Here is a 22828-nt window from a genome sequence, read left to right on the forward strand (position 1 = left end):
AGGATTCACTAATGCCTCTTTATGTTTACGTAATTCTTTTTTCATCTCTTTGCTTGCTTCAAATATGAGAGGAGAATCTCTGGGCAAGGATGAACCTGTCTAAACTGTTCTAGGTCCAAGCTCGAACAGGTTACTAAACAAGAGAATGAGGTTTGCCTTTACTTAGATTTTTGCACAAAGTGGTCCATAGATAAACAATATTGGACTTGAAGTCAGGAGTCCTGGGTTCTGGCTCTGATTCTGTCACTGAATGTGTGACCTTGGACAGTCACCAGGGTGCTACCTGAAGCCTTGGTTACTTCATTTAGTTAGTATAGATAAAATATTTCCCTTCCTACTTTGCAGAGTTGTGCAAATGAAGTGCAATGATGTGCGCAAAAGCACCTTGTCACCTGGAAAGCACTTTACTGGAAAATCAAGTTTATTTTTAAGTAGAGCAAACATATAATTTATCCTCCGAACTTGAACTTTTTTTTTTTTAGAGTAACAGAGGGAGCCCTTTTAAAGATTATACAGGGCAATAGGCATAAACTGGGACTGCCCTAGGCAAACTGGGACAAATTGCCACCTGAAGTTGAACATGACGAACATATACCTTTGCCTTATTCTTAAAAAGAATTTAAGGCTACTTACAAGAATATATGCAATGGATTTTGTTCTTGGTGGTGGTAGTGGTGTTTTGGTGGTGGGGAAATTGTAGGGAGGGGTGGTGCGGGTGGTAGATCATGATTATGAAGCAAGAACCAAGAAGCTTCTACAGACATCAAGAAATTGAGTGCAATTTCACAGTTGCATTCTGAGATTTAAGTGCGCAGAGCATTTGAAGAGCCCATAAGATACTGTAATTTATAGGGAATATATATTTGGCCACATTTAGATGACCAAAATGTATTTCTCACATATATTTGATCTTCAGTCGTGGTTCCTGGTTCATAGCTCTCAAAACCTTTGGAATTTCCTGAGCAATAAGAGCAATGGGAGCATCTTTTGTCACAATATTTGGCCTCTAATTCTCAGTTCCTGAAATGACTTCTGAACCTTAGCAATGAAATGGATGTCTTGTTATTCATAATAAGCCTCTTTCCACCACAACTGGGTTTATATTAATGAGGTGACTTTTAGAAAGCACCTAAGGATGGGGTCTGGTTGCCAGGGGGAACCAACCAGGGGATTGGAGGGTTGGCACTTTCTGTCCCACCCCGACCTTCGACCTCTGGGGTGGAGCTATGAGCTGGAGATTACATTCACTCACAGATGGCCGGTGATTTAATCAATAATACCTGTGTAATGAAGTCTCCATAAAAACCCAGAAGGAGGGGTTCAGAACATGGCTTGGTGAACATGTGGAGGTGCTGGAGAGTGGCATGTGTGGAGAGGGCATGGGAACTCTGCATCCTTTCACTGTACCTTGCCCTGTGCAGCTATATGGCTATTCCTGAGTTTAAAATATTTTTTATAATAAACTAATGATCTAGTAAGTAAAATACTTGTTTCAGTTCTGTGAACTGCTCTAACAAATTAATCAAACCCAAGGAGGAGGCCATGGTAACCTCTGACTTATAGCCAGTTAGTCATAGGTCCAGGTAAGAACCTGGACTTGCAACTGGCATCTGAAGTCCAAGGAGAGAGTCTTTGGAACCTCCAGCCTATTAGCAGGTTGGTCAGAAGCACAGGTGATAACCTGGGCTTGTGATTGGCATCTGAAGGGGTGGGGGCAGTCTTGTAGGAGTGAGTCTTTAACCTGTGGGATTAACCTGTGCTATCTCCAGGTAAACAGTGTTAGAATTGAGTTGAATTGTAATACACTAATCTGTCCAGAGAACTGTTGTTGGTGTGGGGAAACCTCCCTCCTCCCCACCATCATTGTGGAATTGGGTCCAAGGATCCTTTTAGTCTCCCTCTTGGAAAGGTGAAGATGGTGGCTAGGAAGTATAAGGAAGAAAGAAATGGATGATTTGAGCAAGAAGTACCTTAAGTACTTCACTTTGGTTACCATCCTCAGAAAGGGAGAAAAGAAAGAGAAGAAAATAGATACCATACCAGTGTTGACTAATGCCAGCTAAAAATTGGCACTTGCCATCTGCCTCTACGAGGATTAAGTCTCTAGCCCCTGCAGTCGCTGACCTTCAACACAGCCTGAAAGGAGTTCAGGCTGGAGATCAAAAATGAGGCACTCTGTGCTCTGGGGGAAAAAACTGGCAGAACAGGCCTGCTAGATAGCTAGATATTTTCAGGAGAAGATTTTATGAGCCCAAATTCTTGCAGCTTCTCATATCTAGAAAAGCACTAAAATCATTAGTGGTGACATCTGCTCCTCGTGACTAGCAGCAAGCATCTGCCAAAATGTGCTTGGTTGCATGTACCCCCTTCACTATAATCATGTATAATACTGACCTTCTCCCTTACCTCTTTGGAGCAGCTCCTCAGAGCTGTCTGAGATGTTGTCTTCCAGGATATAGTCCTCATTTTGCCCCAAATAAAACTTAACTCACAACTCTCACATTGTGCTTTTTTTTTTTTCTTTTTTTCTTTTTCAGTTGACACTAAGGTGACTAAACAGTGATAGAATGATTTTGGTCTTGAAATTCATTCAACTTCCTTTCCCTCTGCTGCTGACCTTGCTATATGAATGATATCAGCTACAGTCATTCTTGTTTGCTAAACGAGAGCCATGCAAAACAAACATAAAAAGCAACTGGTAAGAGAAGTTTAGATCAGACTAGAAGTAAGAAGACACGGCTCTGTTGCAGCCCCACCCAGCAGAGGCATGGAGTGGTTAAATTCTTCTTTGAACATTGTTATATCAAGGCTCTGATGACCTCAGCATTAAGCTGGTGAGAGGTGGATTCCCCCCATAATGTGAAGAGTGGGGCAGAAATCCCAACTGTGGGGGAGACCAGCTCAGCCCGTTGTGGTGGTCTAGGTGAGATTTTGACCTCAAGGCAGAGGAGGCAGGGAGAAAGGCTTGATTACGAGGTAGCTAGGAGACAGAATGTGAAAGAGTATTGCTTCTATATGTAAAATCATGCAGTGTTCCAAATGAAATTCTTCTGCTTTGGAAGGAATTCAATCCTCCAACGAAAACAGGAGCTCTCCACAGGATGCCAGCTAACCACAGTGGGGGTGGCACTCCTATAGTTCTGGTGTCAAGAAAGCAGAAGGAAGGTGAAAGGAGATGAGAGGCGGGCTCTAACTGTCCTATTAACAAGTGAGAGTCCAAAATCTTCATCATCCCAGTGGTGGCGGAGGGAGACCTCCAGCAACCCCAGGAGTTCAACTCCTGATTTCCACTACTGTTTGTGTGTCAGGGATGGTCTTAAGTGAGACATTTGTAAATCTGGAACCCTTCTAGTATGTCTACCTGATGCATACCAGACTGGTACCTTAGTACTGATTTGAAAGACTCCATTGCCCCCCGACCCTCACCCCAAAATTAGTTTCTTACTCTTTGAACTAATGCACCTTCTCATTTGGAAGACAGAAGTTCATTCCAAAGCATGAGGGTCAATGGTTGTGTTTTGGGGGAGATGAGTATTGTGGAACATAAGATCGAAATTCTAAATGCCTTGGCAAATGAAAGAAGAAACAAGCAAAATAGAGGTGGTTTATTATAAACGTAGGATAGTACATTAGAGAGGCAAAATAAACTGTTTCAATAGATGATAAAGAACTAACTCCAGAAGTATAGCAGGTTCCTCAAAAAAAAAGTTAAACATAGAATTATCTTATGATTCAGAAATTTCACTTCTGGGTACATGCCCAGAAGAACTGAAAGCAAGGAATCAAACAGATATTTGTACACCAATTCTCATAGCAGCATTATTCACAGTAGTGGAAAGATGGAACCCCACAGATTCATCCATAGATGAATGGATAAAGAAAATTTAGTATATACATAGAATGGAATATTATTCAGCCTTTAAAAAGGAATGAAATTCTGACACATGCTACATGGATGAACCTTGAAAACATTATACTATGAAATAAGCCAAACCTAAAAGGACAAATACTGCATAATTCCCCTTATATGAGGGCTCTAGAATAGTCAAATTCACAGAGACAGAAAATAGAATGGTGGTTGCCAGGAACTGAGGGGAGGAGGGAACAGGGAGTTATTGTTTAATGAGTACAGATTGTCAGTTTCAGATGATGAAAGAGTTCTGTGGATAGATCATGGTCATTGTTGTATAGCAGTGTGAATTCACCTAATGCCACTGAACTGTACACTTTAAAATGGTTAAAATGGTCAATTTTACATTATATACATTTAGCACTATTTTAAAAAGTTAAAAAATATGCCAGGGAAAACCCTTCTAAGGGTGTGCAGCAGACAGGTAATAAGCCAGCAATGTACATCTAAACTTAAAGTAAACCTGGGTCTGCGTACAAACTGAGGCATGCAAGATATTTTCCCCAGCACCGGCCACACCCTCTCTTCAGTTCTGGCTCATGATTACAGAGTGGAGATGATGCATAAAAAAGGAAACTAATTGTAGGAAAAGAGGTAGCCTATTATTGCATGTACCATACTTCTGAAACTTTTCCATCCAAGTATCCCTCACAGCTAAAGAGTGTAGACTTGGAACTCTAATTTCTAGACACAGAGTTTAAAGCCCTTATCAGAAACAGGAAGTTTCTTTGAAGTTCTATGTCCCATCTTAAAAATGTATGCCAATTTTCTATTCTATTCCCTAATATATTTACATTTATCTTAATTTTTGTTCATGTAACTCATTCAACAAATGTTATTTGAGTGCCTATGCCAGATCCTGGATCGTTTACAGTTCTTAGCAGGGAAGAGTAGGGGACAAAAGAGGCAAGGCTGCTGTCTTCACAGGGGTGGGGTCGGCAATGATGGAGGAGTGAAAAATGAGGCCGGCATGACCCAGCATCGTGCAAAACCAATGCTCAGCCGTGTGAGTGAGTCTTGTTTAGCTCCCTACTCCCTCCGAGTTTGATACACTGACCTGGGAGTCAGGACATGGTTCTGTGTGGTTGTAGAGTTCTGGACGCATGAACCTGGCCCTCTTCATCTCCATTTCCTCAGCTCAGAAGTCACAGGGCTGGATCCCAGAGCAGTCACTGCTGGGCAGAGGAGAGCCCTGTGGGCCTTAGCGCTGCCAGGACTTTCTCCGGCCATTCCTTGCTTTGCTATTCTCCTCTGTCCCTGTGCTAGAAGAGGTAGCTCCCATGTAAATGATTTCTGGAGCCCTAGGGAACGCATTTCCTCCTGTGGGAACTTGCTTCCTGTTTACAGATTTTCTGAGAGTGAGGATGCCTGAACTTTAGACTTGGCTCTGTATGATAAAAGTACAATGTAATCCACTTTACCCCCAAGTTTGTTGTAATTTAGGATTTGGATTCCACCCAGCATTGCTCTTTATTAAATGTGCAAAATATGCCAAGCAGTATTAAATGCATCGTTTCATTTAATCCTTGGGTGAACTTTATCAGACAGTTTAGCATAATAGCTAAAAGCAGGGCTCTGGAGTCAGACTGCCTGTGTACCCTCCTGGCTGCGTTACTTACCAGCTGTGTGACTTCAGATGAGAGACTTAGCCTCTCTCTGAACCTCTGTTGTCAGTCTATAAGAACGGATAATAATAGTATCCAGCTGCTGTGAGAATGAAATGAGGTAATAACATGTAGAGCACCAGAGAGTAAGTCCTTTTTAAAAAACAAGGTGTGTATTTTATTAGCCCATTTTACAGATGAGAAAATTGAGGCTCCAGTTAAACAACTTGCCAAAGTCACACTAATAGGGAAGAGCAGAGATAGGATTGGAACTCAGGACCGTCAGAAGCCCATGGTCTGGATGACTACTCATCCAGATGTTTTCAAATACCAGAATTGCTGGCTTCCAAGAAGAACTCATTAGAGCAGTTTCTTTCACATTATATCCTGGCTTGAACCTTAAGGCCATTACTACGGCAATACTCCATGACTACATTCTACACTACAGTGATGCTGTGAGGTTTGCAATAGGCTTATGGTGTTTTTCTAGCATCTTGACTTTCCCAATAATGGGATTTAATGGGAAAAGAGAAATAGAGTGGACAGTAAGAGAGTGCAGGGAAAAATAGTAGAATGCCCTGGACAGGCAGACAATTCAGAAAGGGGCTAAAATCAGGTCTGTATTATTTGTGGATACCTATTCACTATGCATATTGTCTATGAACACCCACCCCCAACACCTGCCCTGAGGATTCTAGCTAAGACTGCAACTTTGAACGACAGAAGTAACACTTTATATATGCTAATTTAATTAATCTTCAGACCCATGCTCTTCAAGAAGCAGAAATGAGTTAGGAAGAGATAAGAGCTGTGGAACCTGGAGTGTGATAATGAGATATCATGATAGGTGAGATAGTAGGTTGGCTTCTGTTAATATTATTATAGAAATTGCTTTTCTTCATTTCATATCCTTTTAATTTTTAGTAATAGGAGGCCTCAAGGAGGAAGAGGGATTAGGCAAAGAGTCAGACAGCAGAGAATTCCAATACTAAACCATAAAGCGTTATTTACTTTACAGACAAACAGATGTATGGACACACATGTACATACCCACGGGCACGCGTGCGCGCACACACACACACACACACACACAGAGTTTGTGGCTACTACAATATAACAGAGGCCAGCAGGCCAGCATTGGTTTTCTGAAACAGCAGCAGTTTCTCCTTCAGCCGTGGTAAGGATAGGAAGCGCTAAAGAAGTTTTATTTTTACACAAATCCAGGTATATTTGTTTAAACTTGCTCCTTGCTCCAGCTGTACTTTTTAAATTATAGAACCAGGTTTTGAAGTTTTATGCAATATTTAATACATGATAAAATTTTTAGCAGTACAAAAGGATGCACTATGAATAATAAACACTTTTCTCTCTTCCCTGAATCCTGCTTCTCAGGGGCAATCACTGTCAACAATTTCTGTGTTTAACTCTTCTAGTGATTATCATTACACTCTTACACATTCTTAGGTCTCTGGTTACTGATGTAGTAACTTTAGATGATTTCTTTTATTCTGCATTGGAAGATGAAGAATTTCAGAGTATTTTACCACTTCCTACTTTCCCTTGTTCCTGCTATATCTTTTTGATCTATTGGTGTCTGGCCAAGTTGGTTTCTGGCAAAGTGGGGACCTATTTGACTTTAGGATAATAATGGTTACCCTTTGTCAAGCCTTTATTCTTGCCAGGCAGGCAATGTGCTAACACTTTATAAATGCTAATTAATTAATATTCAGACCCATGCTCTTCAAGAGGCACTCCACCCCCATTTCACAGATAAGTAAATTTAGGTTTTGGCTTGTTAAGTAATTTACTCAGAGTCCTGTAGTTAATTACTGATGGAATTATACTTAACCTTGACTCCTTAACACCAAAGCCCATGTCATTCTTTTTTTAAAAAAAATTTTATTTTATTGAAGAATAGTTGACTTACAATGTTAATTTCAGGTGTACAGCAAAGCAATTCAGTTATGCATATACATATATTTTCTTTTCAGATTCTTTTCCATTATAGTTTATCCCAAGAAATTGAATATAGTTCCCTGTGCTATACAGTAGATCCTGTTGTTTATTTATTTTATTTATATAGTAATGTGTATCTGTTAATCTCAAACTCCTAATTTATTCCTCCTCCCCCACTTTCCTCCATGGTAACCGTAGTTTGTATTCTATGTCCATGAGTCTATTTCTGGATTATAAGTAAAATTTGTATCTTTTTTTTCTTAGATTTCACATACAAGTGATATGTGATATTTGTCTTTCTGAATCTGACTTACTTCACTTGATATGATAATCTCTAGGTCCATCCATGTTGCTGCAAATGGCATTATTTCATTCTTTTATTCCATTGTATATACCACAACTTCTTTATCCAGTCATCTGTTGATGGACATTTATGTTGCTTCCATGTCTTGGCTATTGTAAATACTGCTGCTATGAATATTGCGACGTATGTGTCTTTTTGAATTAGAGTTCATGCTAGATATAAGCCCAAGAGTGAAATTGCTGGATCATATGGTAAGTCTATTTTTAGTTTTTAAGGAACCTCCATAGTGGCTGCACCAATTTACATCCCCACCAACAGTGTAGGAGGGTTCCTTTTTTATCCACACCCTCTCCAGAATTTATTATTTGTAAACTTTTTAATGATGGCCATTCTGACTGGTGGGAGTGCCAAGGCCACTTTTTAACCATTACTGCTCTAGAATAACAAATGCCTTAAGGCTAGTCTAGTTCTGCCAAGGTGAATCTTCCTTCATCCTGCGAGGTGTGTATGCATGTGTGTGTGTGCACACATGTGCACATGATCATGTGTATCCACATTTATAATGTAGAAATAAAAGATGTGACTGTGATATATTTAAAAATGGGAGAGGGAAAATGAAAGATGATAAGGCTCTTCATATATAGATACATTTATTATTATTTTGTTTGAGACAGTTAATTATCTTTTAAAGACAATAAAAAAGGAGGAGAAAAATCTTTTATGTAGACTCAAATATTTACCATTTCTGGTACCTTACATTCTTTTGTGCAGATCTAAGTTTCTAGATGGTATCATTTTCCTTTAGCCTGAGGAACTTTTAAAAATATTTCTTGTGGAGGAGATTCTGGGAGCAAAATGGTGGAGTAGGAAAACCCTGAGCTCACCTCTACCCATGGGCACACCAAAGTTACAGCTACTTACAGAGCAACTATGGATAAGAAAGACCAGAATCTAGCAGAAAAAGATTTGCTGCAACTAGAGTTATAAGGAAGGAGCCACACCAGACGGGTAGGAGGGGTGGAGTGGAGGTATAGTCAAGGCACACCCCATACATACACCTGGTAGGTGGCCCCCAAACGGGAGGATAATTTCAACTGCAGAGATTCTCCCCAAGGAGCAACATGTCAGAGTCTCATGTCGGACTCCCCAGCCTGGGGGTCCTATACTGGGAAGAAAATCCCCTAGAACATTTGGCTTTGAAGACCAGCAGGACTTACTTCTAGGAGAGCCTGAGGGATGTGGGAAATAGAAACTCCACTCTTAAAGGGGGCACACAAAATCTCACACACTCCAAAACCCAGGGCAGAAGCAGTAATTTGAAAGGAGTGTGGGTGAAACTCACCTGCTTTAGGACCAGCCTCACCCACCAGTGGGCAGGCACCAGCTCCAAGACCCCCTGAGCCCTAGCCCTGCCCCAGAGTGGTCAGACACCAGCCCCAGGAACATTGCAGCCCCACAGCTTGTTGTGGCAGGACCCAGCCCACTCACCAGAAGGCTGGCATCAGCCCCTAGACTCCCTGAGTCCTTCCTACCAACCAGCAGGTTGTCACCCCTTCTGACACATCTTGGGTCCCCCAACCAGCTGCTCCGGGGTCCAGCTCCACCCACCAGCAGGCTGACACAAGCTTTGGGACACCCTAGACTCACAGCCAACTGTCTGGAACTGGCCCCACTCACCAGCAGACCAACACTAGATCCAGGACCCCCAGGGTTCTGCAGCCAGAGATCCTGGGACATGGCTCTGCCAACCCGTGAGCCAGTACTAGCCCCAGGAAATGCTAGGCCTTGGCCCCACCCACCAGCAGGCCAAAAACATCTCTGAGACACTTTGAACCCCCAGTCAGCTGCTGCAGGACCCAGTCCTACTCACCAGGGGGCCAGTACTGGCTTTGGGACACCCCAGATCCCATAGCCAGCTATGTCAGGAGCTGGCCTCACCCAGAAGCAGGCTGACACTAGGTCCAGGAAACCTGACCCCACAATCACCCATCACAGAACATGGCTCTGCCCACTAGTGGACCTGCACTAGACCTGGGATTCCGTAGGGTTCCACAACCACCTGCCCCATGACCCAGCCCCATGAACCAGTGCTTGGCAGCCTTTGCATAAGGCAGGGCCTAGAACTAACTGGACAGGAGGCCAGTCATGCCTACCAGGCTCCCCACAGTACCCAGCCTGCCACAACAGAAAGACCTACATAGCCTACAAAGGGGCACCCCTAGAGCTTACAGTTCTGGTGATCAGAGGGGAGTGTGCTGCTGGGATGCCTAGGACATCTCCTACAAAAGGCCGCTTCTCCAATGGCAGGAAATGTAACTAACCTACCAGATACATAGAAATAAAAGTAGCAACTCAGGCAAAATGAAGCAGCAGAGGAGTGTGTTCCAAACAAAGGAACAAGATAGCACACAAGAAGAACTAAGTGAAGTGGAGATAGGCAATCTGCCTGATGAAGAGTTCAAGTTAATGATCATAAAGATGATCAAAAAACTCAGAAGAAAAGCCAATGAGCACAGTGAGAAGTTTAACAAAGATGTAGAGATGTAAAGAAGAAACATAGAGCTGAAGAATACAGAAACTGAAATTTTAAAAAAAATTAGAAGGAATCACAGGAGATTAGGTGATACATAGGAGCAGATCAGTGAGCCAGAAAATAGAGTAATGGAAATCACTGAAGTGGAACAGAAAAAAGAAAAAAAAATGAGGACTGTTTAAGAGACCTATGAAACCACATCAAGTGTTCTTACATGTATATTATAGGGATCCCAGAAGGAAAAGAGGAGAAAGGGGCATAGACTTTTCAAAAGAAACTCTGCAGCCAGAAGGGAATGGCATGATATATTTAAAGTGATGATAAAAGGGGAAAATTTACAACCCAGAATACTCTACCCAGCAAGGCTTTCACTCAGACTTAATGGAGGGATAAAAAGCAAAAGCTAAGAGTTCAACACCACCAAACCAGCTTTACAGAAAATGTTAAAGGGGCTTCTCTAAGTGAAGAAGAAAAGGCCACAGCTAGAAACATGAAAATTATGAAAGGAAAAGGCCATTGGTCAAGGCAGATATACAGTAAAGGTAGTAAATCAACCATGTACAAAGCTAGTAGGAAGGTTAAAAGATGAAAGCAGTAAAATAATCTATATCTGTAATACATAGTTAAGGGATACACAAAACAAAAAGATGTAAAATATGATGTCAAAACCAGTAATCATTTGGGGAGGGGAGTAAAAATGCAGGGTTGTTACAATGCATTTGAAATTAAGAGATCAGCAACTTAAAATGGTCACGTGAGGATATAGTGAATGTCCTGGGTGTTTAATGAGGTCTCTTCAGTCTGGTTGATTAGAAATGAAGTTTCCCAAAACATTGTAAGCTTAACAGTTGTTCAATTCATAGCTTCCTGGAAGTTGTTCTTTCTCTGGTAGCTATTTTTTTCTTTTTCCTGGACTGTGGTGTCTCATCTTATGCTGAGTACAGCTTAGAATCAAGTGTATCCCCATACAGATTTCTGGCACTTTTTCTCTTCATGATATCCTCCTCTCTCATGCTTTCTCTGCAAATTCTAGTTTTCTCAGTTTCAAACTCAAGTATTTGTCTCCTCAATTGAGCAAGATTCTAATGCTTTGCTTGAGTTCTTCTCTATGCCAGAACCTAAATGCCTTTAACCTGAAGCCAGGACATTTGTTTCCATACCTCATTTATTTCTCTTCTCTCAGAGATTACAGCCCTGTACAGCCTGTTGCTCAGTACCTTAAAAACATATTTTTAATATTTTTTTTCATATTTATGAATATTTTATTTGTGACAGGGGGTAATATCAGTTACTCCATTACAGACTGAAGTCAAAGTCCTCTATCCTCAGTGTTTTGGTCTAATGAAGTGAAGGTCCCTTTGGTGATAGTTGAACTGAAACTCAGAAATTGAGATAGTCTTATCAAACAGCAAGGCCACTTTGGGTTTTGATCCCATGCAGATATGTAGTTACCAGCAACCCTCTGAATCTTCAACCAATAAACCAACCAAGTCTCTCACACCTGAGATCCACTGACTTCTTCCTTACACTGTCCTTTCTTATTGGTTGATTATGTAGGTTCAACTACTTGCTTAATGTCATATTCTAACTTGTGGCGGTTACTCTTTAATGTTATTAGTATCATGTACCATAATTATTTTTGTGATGTAATATTTTATTGAAGTATAACAATCATACAGAAAATGCACAAATCATATGTGTACAGCTCAAGGAATGATCACAAATTTAAGAGCCGTAACTATGACTTAGTTAAAATTACCTTAAATGATACAATTTTTTAAACATTCAATTTTCACAAAAGGCCTCAGCCTGTGTTAGTAGATCAATCTTCTGGAATTCCCAGGGGCACCTTTAGATTTAATTTAGACAGATTTGGAAAGATTAAAGAGTCAATCTTTTCAAAGGGTCTTAGTGTTCAGTCAATTGAGATGATCCTATTATGCATCAAAGAAATGCCAGTGTCATTCCCATAGGCTTTCCTTCCTCTGTGTTCTCCTTAAATGACTTCAACCTTTTTCATTTCTCACGTATGTCTTCTTTCAATCAACTCATCTATTCCCTGGCTTTAATTACCAGTTGTATCTGTTCATGACACATATATTTAACTACCTCTCAGATATCTCCACTAGTATATCAGTTCAACAGATCTCTAAGAACAGACTGCTATCTTCATAGTCCTCCCCTTTCTCTTTTTCCCATCCCAGTGGAACCACTGTTATCCACTCAGTCTGGGAGCCATTTGAGGCTCTTTCTCCTCCTTTACCCTCCACATCCAATCAATCAGTAATGCTTGTTAATTCTACCTTGTAACTATAGCTTGAATTTGCCCACTCTCTTTATTTCCATGGCCACTATTCTGATTTAAGCTCTTACCATCTCTTTTGGGATCATTGCATTGCCTCCTCCAAGATCATCCTGACTTCAGTCTTATTCTTCATACTAATCCGTCTCCCATACCATGATTTAGAATACATATCTTATCATATTACTTCCTAGATTAAAAATCTTCAGTGAGACTCCATTACCCATAGTAGAGCTTCCCAAAAGATGTGTGCTGCAATGGATTAAGATATGCCAAGTGTGGCATAGATTAGACCAGGTGTGTTGCCAGCCATAAGCAGCCTCAATCGTTTACCCTTCGTGTCCATATGTGTTTTCATTTTCCACATATGTCACAAGTGGAATGGTTACAAAGGACTGGCTACAGGATGAGTTCCAAACTCCAGACACTTGCAGCTTCTCCAGTCTCATCTCCAGTACTCACTGTCTCAAATCCTATTATTAATGAGTGCCATTTTCTGCCACATGCCAAGCTGTTTCATGCCTGTATTGTTGCACAGAGAATAAGTTCATCCATCAGCTTGGAATGAACCTCTCCCTCTCTCTAGCTGACAAATTTCCACACATCTTTTAAAATGTAATTCAATCTTCTCCTTCTTTTGTAGCCTTCTCTGAGTTTCCAGGATGAAACTGGCCAATCCAACCTTTGTGCTTCCTCTAAAAGTCCTAATCCACCTCTATTATGGGATCATCATGCTGAAAAGCATCTTTTGATTAACATATTTTTTTCTCCCTTGCTGATCTGAGACTTTTCATCTTTGCTTCCTTAGCTTGGCTTCCTTAGCTTGGCACTAGGAGGCTTAAGAAAAGATTAAATGAACCAAATACAATATAATAGTTTATATCAGTCAGGATGGGCTAGGTTATGCTGCTGCAACAAATGACAACATAGTGAATATTTATTTTTCAGTCATGCTGTAATCACTCAGATTGATGGATGTTCCACATATAAACTCACATATATATGTGACATACATATTTATTTTTAATTGTAGTATAGTACACATAAAATTTAGCATTTTAACCAAAGTTTAAAATTCAGTGGCATTAAGTGTATTCACAATGTTGTGAAACATCACTACTATCTAATTAGAGAAATTTTCATCACCCCAAATGGAAATCCTGCACCCATTAAACAGGCACTCTCCATTCCCTACCCAACCCCCCCAACTCCCACTACAGTACCAGACAGTTGCTAATCTGCTTTATTTGCCTGTTCTGTGTATTTAATATAATTGGAATCATATAATATGTGGCCTTTTGTGTCTGGTTTCTTTCACTCAGCATAATGTTTTCAAGTTTCATCCATGTTGTGGCATCTATCAGTACTTCATTCCTATTTATGGCTGAATAATATCCCATCATGTGTGTATACTACATTTTGTTTATCTCTTCATCAATTGATGGACACTTGGGTTTTTTCTACCTTTGGTGATTGTAAGTACAGCTGCTATGAACATTCATGTACAGGTTTTGTTTAAACATCTGTTTTCATTTCTTTGGGTTATATATGTGGAGCAGAATTGCTAAGTCATATACTAATTCTATGTTCAATTTACTGGGAAACTGCTTTCCACAGCAGTTACACCATTTTATATTTCTTCCAGCAGTATATGAGGGCCCCAATTTTTCTACATTTTTGTTAACCCTTGTTATTTTCCACTATTATTATTATATTACTACTACTACTACTATTATTACTATTATTATTATTATTACTGCTTTATATGCTCTTAGTACATTCGCATCACTCTGCTCACATTTTGTTGGCCAAAGCAAGTCACATGATCAAATCTAGCTTCAAGGGATTTGGGAGGTGCAGTCCTACCATGTTCCAGAAACAGGAGCACCAGGATGTTTGTGACTATCCCTAATGACATCACATAGTTAATATCAAGGGAAATGATAGATTAAATGAAAACAGACCCATCATCTCTCTGCAAGTTCATATGCACAAATCTGGCCAGTATCTCTTACTTAAATATTGTAAAGTTTCCAGAAGGAAAATAAACAGAGTATTGCTGAGAGTGATATATATTTAAGCTACGAAGAGAAGGGGAGATTAAAGACCAGAAGGAAAGAATAACAGAAATAGATTTAAAAACTAAAGTAGAATGCCTTATTTTGTTAATTATAAATACATTTTGTTTCTTTGAAAAAAAATATATCTGTTCCTTTTAGTACAATGCAGTGTGGCCAAATACCACCCAAACTCTGATAATTTAACTTTCTTACTGGAGTTGATTCAAGTCTCAGTGGCTTCACAAGTAAACTGCTGCAGTACATTTTGTTAAATAAAATAACCGAATAATCATTTTCTGACGAAGATACAAAATCAATCTAGAAAATGTGGAAATAACAATCCACATGGAAGGATTTTCCTGAAAAGGAGCACTTCATGTCAACAAGCTTCTCCTGTCACCCAGCAACACTCCTTTGGCTTTCCCTCTAATGGGGTAATTTCAGCTGGCAGCTGGCGCAACCTTGAAATGATCCAGCTTGTTTTCCTGCTCCCTAATGTGTAGAGGTCACTGTTGATTATAACATGCTTGCTATTCATTATTATCTGGAATGTGATAACACGGCAGAATTGCCTTGAAATGCTCTTTGTTTATCTTGACATTGACTCTGCATATACAGTTGGGTCACACTAGATGCACATTTCAAAGCCTAAGGATATTTACATTTTAAAAATAAGAATGACCAACATGGAGGTGGTGGGGGGAGTCGTTGGGGTGGAGGGATAAGCATTGTACTTTGTCCCGTTTGTAGCTGTTCAATCAATAAACAGTCATTATTCAAACTGCCCAAGTTTGAATCTCAGCTCCACTACTGCTAATTGTGTGTCCTTAGACATGCTTATTAATCTCTCTATGGTATACCTGAATCATCTATAAAATGAGGCTAATAATAGTATTTACCACATAGACTTGTGAGGATTAAATGAGCTCAGACTTGTAAGGATTAAATGAGCTCACACATGTAAAGTGCTTAGAGAGATGTCTAGTGCACAGTAGTAGCTCTGTAAGCGAAGGCTTTGGTTGTTTTGGGATCATGTTCTCTCATGACAAACCACTCTTCCTCTTCCAGCCCTCCAGGACTGGGTTAGGCACCCCTGCCGTGTGTCTCTCTCGCATGCTGTATTTTCCCATGGCACTTTAATTATAACCTAATTCCCTGTTTAATTACCTGTGTCCCCCAATAGCTGCAAGCTCAGGTAGAGACCCGTTCCGTATCGTTCACCACTGCATCGGTGTGTGTTGGATGACTTACTCACCTGTTGTGCCTTGAGCAAAGTACCGTGAGGATGCAAAAGCTGCCAACCTAACATGCTGGGGAGCAAGGAGAAGGCAGTAATTGGCTAGGATTTACCAGGACTTGGCAGGGACTCAGAGAGAAAAACTGCCAAGTCACAGGCATGCCTTTTGAGCAGGGAATGTTCTTAATTTGAGGTCTTGTAACATTGCTGCTTAGGCATGAAGTGGTTACTGACTGACCCACTAGAAAACAAAGGCACAAAAATGTATTATCTCATCTTTGAACGCTTTCTTGCAAGTAGTGGGATTCACCTGAATTAACTTCAGAAAGGACAGGTGAGAGGGTAGTACGTAAGGATATACTGGGCGTGTCTCAGAACCCAAGGGCCCACGTGCACCTGAGTCTCCTGCAGGACCCCCATCAGGAGCTAAGGCACCCTCTGCTTCCTCTCTCTTTCTCTTTGGAGCTAAATAGTTCCTTGAAAGATCTCCCTGCCTATCTGCTTCTTCTCTCTCTTCACTTTTCTATTCAGTGGAAGAAAAGTCTCTCAACTCCTGTAGTTTTGTGTTTCTCAGTACCAGCCCCATTCTGAGAATAACCAGCAGCTCCTTAGCTGCCAAACTTAATTTTCAGGGAAGACTCTGATTGGTTCAAATTGAGTCAGAGGTCTCCCTGGATCTGATTTATAGTTGCCCAGGATTATCTATCACAAACAAGGTTGCCAGGAGTCTACGTTCATGGTTGTGCAATTCATTGCTCAGTGAATAGCAGTGAATGAGTTAGACCCTCATGGTCTAAATCAAGTGGGCCATGTCGGGTGCCTATGTCGTGGTAGCACTGGGTGACATCACCTGTGTGTTTATAGTTCATCTATAAAGTATTTTACCAAAATCCTGGAGAATATATTTAATGCACAAATTCATGTACCCAAGATATGAGCACTTAGTTTTCCACAAATGAACTTTAATTCTGTTATATGCCTTTGTTCTTGACTTGAACGGTAGCCTTTATTCTCAGTCAATCTGGGATTCCCCTCTTCCCCAGCATTGAGTCAATGTTCTGGTATATAGTGTTAAAGTACAGGAGAAGATGGCAGAGAGGGGTAAGTTAAATGCCTGGTTTCTGTTTGCTGGCGTCTGCTAGGAAGTCCTCATTCTCACCTGGTCTTTAGTTGTTAATCCACAGAGGTGCCAGCATCCTCCCCGCTCTCTCAGCTCACCGGGTGCCTTCTCCTGGTTTTCAACATCATGCCATATGAACCCTATGGGGTGGTCGCTACCCTTCACTACACCTGGGTTGTGTTCAGAAGAATCACCTACTGTCCCCACACTTAGGTGGACTCCAGGGAACACTTGCCCAGGCCACCACAGTGAATTTTAGTCTGGGGTCTTGCCTCCAGTACACACTGGACTCAGAAACCAAATTCTATTTGGAGTTTCTGCTCTTTTGCCCCTTGAGGGCTCTACTGGAGAGAGACAGCTTAGGTTCCCCCCACATTTAGAACTCCAAAACCTATCTGGAATTTCAGTCTTTCCCCTCTTCTCTGCCCAAGTAGCCCAGGGGAGTAGTAGGGGGAAATGTTCTTCTCTTAGACCAAGTAGAACCAATCTATTCACAGGTCAAGGCCAGAGAAACTTTCCCTGCTCTGTGGATGGCAGGTAGAGGAGGAGGTGGGTTGGGAGAAGGGGGAAAACAGGAATAAACAAGAGATGAATGCAGCAATGGACAAAATGAAGTTTTAAATGGTTTTTTTGTGTCTTGCTTTAGCCATGAAATATTCTAGAAAAGTCCATTTAATGAGTCTTTCACCAAGTTGGGGAAGCAGTGGTTCTTGGGAGTTAACAAGAATACATTAGTTAATTTTATTCTTTTTTGATGATTTACAAAACTGTAAGATCAAAACAAGACTGGAGGCAGTGTTACCAGATTTCAACAAGGCAAATGGGAAAGCAGTGGTCACCGGGAGTCAGCAAGAATCTTTAGAAATAATAGGTACTTCTATATATGTTATTTCATTTAATCCTAAAAATAACTCAATGAGTAGAAGAACAGTATATACTGAATGTCAATTATACATTGCCATGTGATATACTACTCTGTAACTTAGTAGCTTAAAATAATAACTATTTTATTTATTTGCAGTGTGGACAGGGCTCAGTGGGGAAAACTTGTCAACTGGGCTGGAACACCTACTTCTAAGATGAGTCACTCACATGGTTGGCAAGTTTGTGCTGGCTTTCAGCTGGGAGCCTCAGTTCTTGCTGTCAGCTGGAATGATGGTTTAATTTTATGTGTCAAAATGTCTGGGCTAAGGGATGCCCAGATAATTGATAAAACATTATTTCTGGGTGTGTCTGTGAGGGCATCACCCAATCTATTGAGGGTCTGAATAGGACAAAAAGACAGAAGACAGGTAAATTTGCTCTCTCTGCTTGAGCTGGGACATCCATCTGTCCTTCTGAGATTGTGTACATGGCTGTTGGCTGGAGGCCTCAGCTCCTCAGCTTGGACTTTTTTTTTTTTTAAAGGCTTTTGGAATTTCCTCAGGACATAGAAGTTAGTTTTCCCTAGAGTGAGTGATCCAAGTGAGTGAATCCAAGAGAGAAAAAGCAAGCAGGAAACGTCAGTGCCTTTTATGAGCTAGTCTCTGGAGTGGCATTCTGTCACTTCTGCTTTTTTTCTATTCATTAGAAGCAAGTCACAAGTCCAGCTCCTACTCAAGGAGAGGGTTCCACCTTTTGAGGACAGTATCAAAGAATTTGTGGATATATTTAATCTACCCTCCATTACAATTGGCAAGACCATACATGAGGCATTTTTACATGATTCTGGGCATTGAAATTTAAGAGAAACTATGTAACTGTAGTTTTTCTTTATAATACCTATCATTGTTGTAATCTTTTTGTGTGACTATGTATATAATATTTTTCTCTCCTCCTAGATTGTAAGCTTCCTTAGGACAGGAATGTAACCTGTTTTTCTCATCATCTTATCCTCAAGATCTAGTTTACTGCTCGACACAAAGCAAGTGTATGATAAATGTTTGTTGGCTATTGAAAGGGTTCATTGGACAAAGGTCCAAGGGGACTTAATCTTCATGCCACATAAGAAATAGCTGGAGTAAACTGAGGCTTAACCTGAGAAGAAAAGACTTATTGGGGAACATGAGAGCTCTCTTCAAACCTGCAAAATAGACAATATTCATTATGGATACCACCCAGGGAGGGAGTTGCCCTTGACTGGTGGAAGCTCCAAGGTAACAGATTTTAATTTGACTATAAGGAACAACTTTGTAACAACCAGGGACAGTTTACAGTGGCTAGAGGGCTTAAGGAGGGAGTAAATTGTTTGAGTGCCTGATGGAAGATCACCTGTTGGGAATATGACAAAAACGATGAATACATTAGATAAGGTATGGGATCAGATGATTTTTATGGAACTCAGAGATTATGTGATTCTGTGATCTCAGATTTATGACATTTACCTGATTTTAACTCAAAGCAAACAAACATAAAACTCTCTGCCTGTCCCCTGTGATAGGTATCAGTTGCTTTATTTATCTAGCATGTACTCCCATTTCTTTTTGAAAATGTATCCTCTCTTTGTTTTGAGGGACTGCTCTACCTGCCAACCTTGTAATTTTAGTGGGGGCTGCTAGGCAGAGTACCCTGCCTCTTCCCTCCAATTAAAGTAGTCATGTGAGCCCACGGATCCACCAGAGTGTTCTCTGGGGCTTTTGTAATTGGAATCAGGGAAGCAAGTTCTGTTATCTTTGGTGTCAGAGTTGGGAGGATGTGAGCCTGGGAAATGCTGGCAGATGTATTCCAGCCACATGAGTGAAGCGAACCCAGAGAGAAGAACCAAAGAGATGCAGATGGAGAGTGAGATGAACTTCTAGTTCCTGCTGCCAAATGTTTTTGAGACTCGGTGTCACCCCTGCTTTTTCTGCAGCTTGGTTTTATGGACCAATAATGTCTCTATTTTTGTCCAGAGAAGTTCGAATTGCATTTCTGTCACTTGGGATCAAAATCTTGAGCAGCTGGGCCTCCTCTCCTGACTTCTCTATTTCTGTTAGTGATACTGTTCATTATCAAGCTGTGAAACCCCTAAGACTTCTTTTCCTAGACTGTGCAAATCTCACCAGTACCATATAATGTAAATTCATCCTTTACCAAGTCATGAAGCTGAATGCTCAAAAACACTGCTTTGGACAGTTACTTGCTCCAAAACCTCCAAGAATATATACCTTATTCAAATTCTGCTCAGACTATGGAGTGATAGAATGAAAGTGTTTACAGGATGTCATCAAATTCTTTTGCTAATTTTTTTCTAATGTATATTTTCCTCTCCCTTGAATGTCCTACCTCCTTCCTACATGAATCTCACCCCTCCTTCCAGATCGAGGTTGAGTGCCATCTTCTTTATGAGGCTTTCCTGAGCATCCATGCCAAGTCAAAATAATCTCTCCTCCTTCAGGACTTTTGGGATATTTTGTCTCCTCCAGTCATTTGTCAGTTTGACTATATACAAATCTTCTGTTGTTGCCTCTTGTTTTTATGTCCTATTTCTCTAATTGCACTAAGATCTTTGAATATGAGAGTGATGCCTTATGCATCCCTGCACCCCACAGTTGTTACCTTGCTCACAATAAGTTTATTCATTCATTGAGCAAATATTTATTGGGTTTCTGCTATGTGTCAGGAACTATTCTCAGCTCTGGAGATACAACTGCAAATAAAACAGATGAAAAAATTCTGTCCCTATCATCAAAAAGAACACAAATAACAGATGTCGGTGAGGATATAAAGGAAAAGAAATCCTCGTGCACTGTTAGTGGGAATGTAAATTGGTGCAGCCATTATGGAAACCAGTATGGAGAATCCTTAAAAATCTAAAATTAGAATTATCATATGATCTAATAATTCCACCTCTGGGTATATATCCGAAAAAAAGGAAAACACTAATTCGAAAAGAACTATAACTTATAACAGATAAGTGTCCATCAACAGATGAATGGGTAAAGAAAATGTGAACATATATGTATGTATATGTATGTATATAATAAACACACACATAGAAAATGGAATACTAATCAGCCATAAAAAAAGAATGAAATTTTGCCATTTGCAACAATATGGATGGACTTGGACAGTATTACACTAAATGAAATCAGTCAGGCAAAGAAAGACAAATACTGTATGGTATCACTTATATATGGAATCTAAAACATAAAACAAACTGGTAAATATAACAAAAAAGAAACAGATTCACAGATATGGAGAACAAACTAGTGGTTACTAGTGAGGAGAGGGAAGGGGAGGGGCAGGATAAGGGCAGAGAATTAAGAGGCACAAACTACTGTGTATAGAAAAAATAAGCTACAAGATTATATTGTACAACACAGGGAATATAGCCAATGTTTTACAATAAATATGAAGGGAAAAATACCTTTAAAAATTGTGAATCACTATGTGTACATCTGAAACATGCATAATATTGCACACCAACTGTATCTCAGTGAAAAAAAAATATTCTACCCTTGGCAAGCTTCTATTCTAATAGAACAGAAATAGAAAATAAGTTATCAAGGACCATTATATTAAAAAATTATAACTATGTTTATTAAGCCATAATGGATAATTATATAAAAATAAATATAATAAATGAAGCACACAGTATGTTGAATAGTGCCAAGTGTTGTCTAAAAACAGAGCAGGGATTGAATTGTGTGGTAGAGGGTGCCAAGTGAATTTGTATTGACCGATTTTTCCCCTCAGATATTTATTTAAATCATTTTTACTGGCTTTGCAAATCTATTTGATGAGATCAAACTTCCCTTTCTGTAACATCTGTGGAATCTGGAAGCTGTTCATTTTCAAATATTTCCTCTATTCATTTTCAAGTCATTTTTTAAAGCTGTAATCAGTCATTTCTTTGACATTACATTAAATATATCCTTAAAGATGGCCCTAAAATCCCAAAGAGCAGAGATCGCAAACTTGAAAAGCCTGGGGCCAGGCTGAGCAAGGGAAACAAGAAGTGGGAGCCTTATTGTACCAGGTGGAATTCCAGGCCCAGTGTTGCCAGATTTTTCAAGTGAAACCAGAATCAAATGTTGAAATCTGCCAACTCATCACATTAAGAAATATATCGCACAGGCCAAACAGGACAGCTCTCTTGGAGCCTGGCCTACTGGCTTCCTGTAACTTTTGCTGTAGGGACTCTGGCCGACCCTCGCCACTTCTACATTGATCATTCCTGCTTTGGGGAGAACACTTGCCTTAATCAAAAGGCTAGATTTCATTAATATGATTATGCACGAATCTGGTATTAACTGTAACTCATGTGTGGACATACTGGCTGTAATAACTTGGAGCCAGTGTTTTCTATGAACACATTTCATATTCCTTAGTCCAAGTTTCCTTCTCATGAGATTAAACAGTCAGAAGGGAGCTTGCAGAAGTGGGACTGGGGGTTGGGGCTAGGGGTCCTCTCTTTCAGCCCTCACCCTTCTTTGGCATCCTTGTAGATGGTCATTCAGGCTCATCCTGAGCTTTGCCACAGGCAGGTAGCTCACTGCCCACCAACAACAGGTCCACCATCAACACAGGCCACTTGCAACTCACCTGCAGTGATGCTGACCTTGCTCTTCTCGACAGCACAAAATAAGTCTACTCAGTCAAAGTCATGAGGACAGAAAAACAGACTGTGGTTGCCAGGGGCTGGAGGGAGTGAGGAATGAGGAGTTAGTATTTAATGAGTGCACAGTTTGGGGAGATAAAATTCTAGAGATGGATGGTGCTGATAATTGCACAGCAACATGAAAGTACTTATTGCCTTAGAACTATACACTTAAAAATGGTTAAAGTGGAAAATTTTATGAATGAGCAAAATAGATTCCTATCCATTTGATTTCAGAGTTC

The 22828-nt window shown here is 40.3% G+C and overlaps 1 long non-coding RNA gene across 1 annotated transcript in view; it reads left to right on the forward strand.

Moving 5' to 3' along the window:
* The window catches only part of LOC141579126 (uncharacterized), a 173993-nt gene that overhangs the window by 81053 nt on the left and 70112 nt on the right, over nucleotides 1-22828 (forward strand). The window lies entirely within an intron of this gene.

This window comes from Camelus bactrianus, chromosome 11 (genome assembly GCF_048773025.1).
Source record: "Camelus bactrianus isolate YW-2024 breed Bactrian camel chromosome 11, ASM4877302v1, whole genome shotgun sequence".
NCBI classification, from domain to species: domain Eukaryota; kingdom Metazoa; phylum Chordata; class Mammalia; order Artiodactyla; family Camelidae; genus Camelus; species Camelus bactrianus.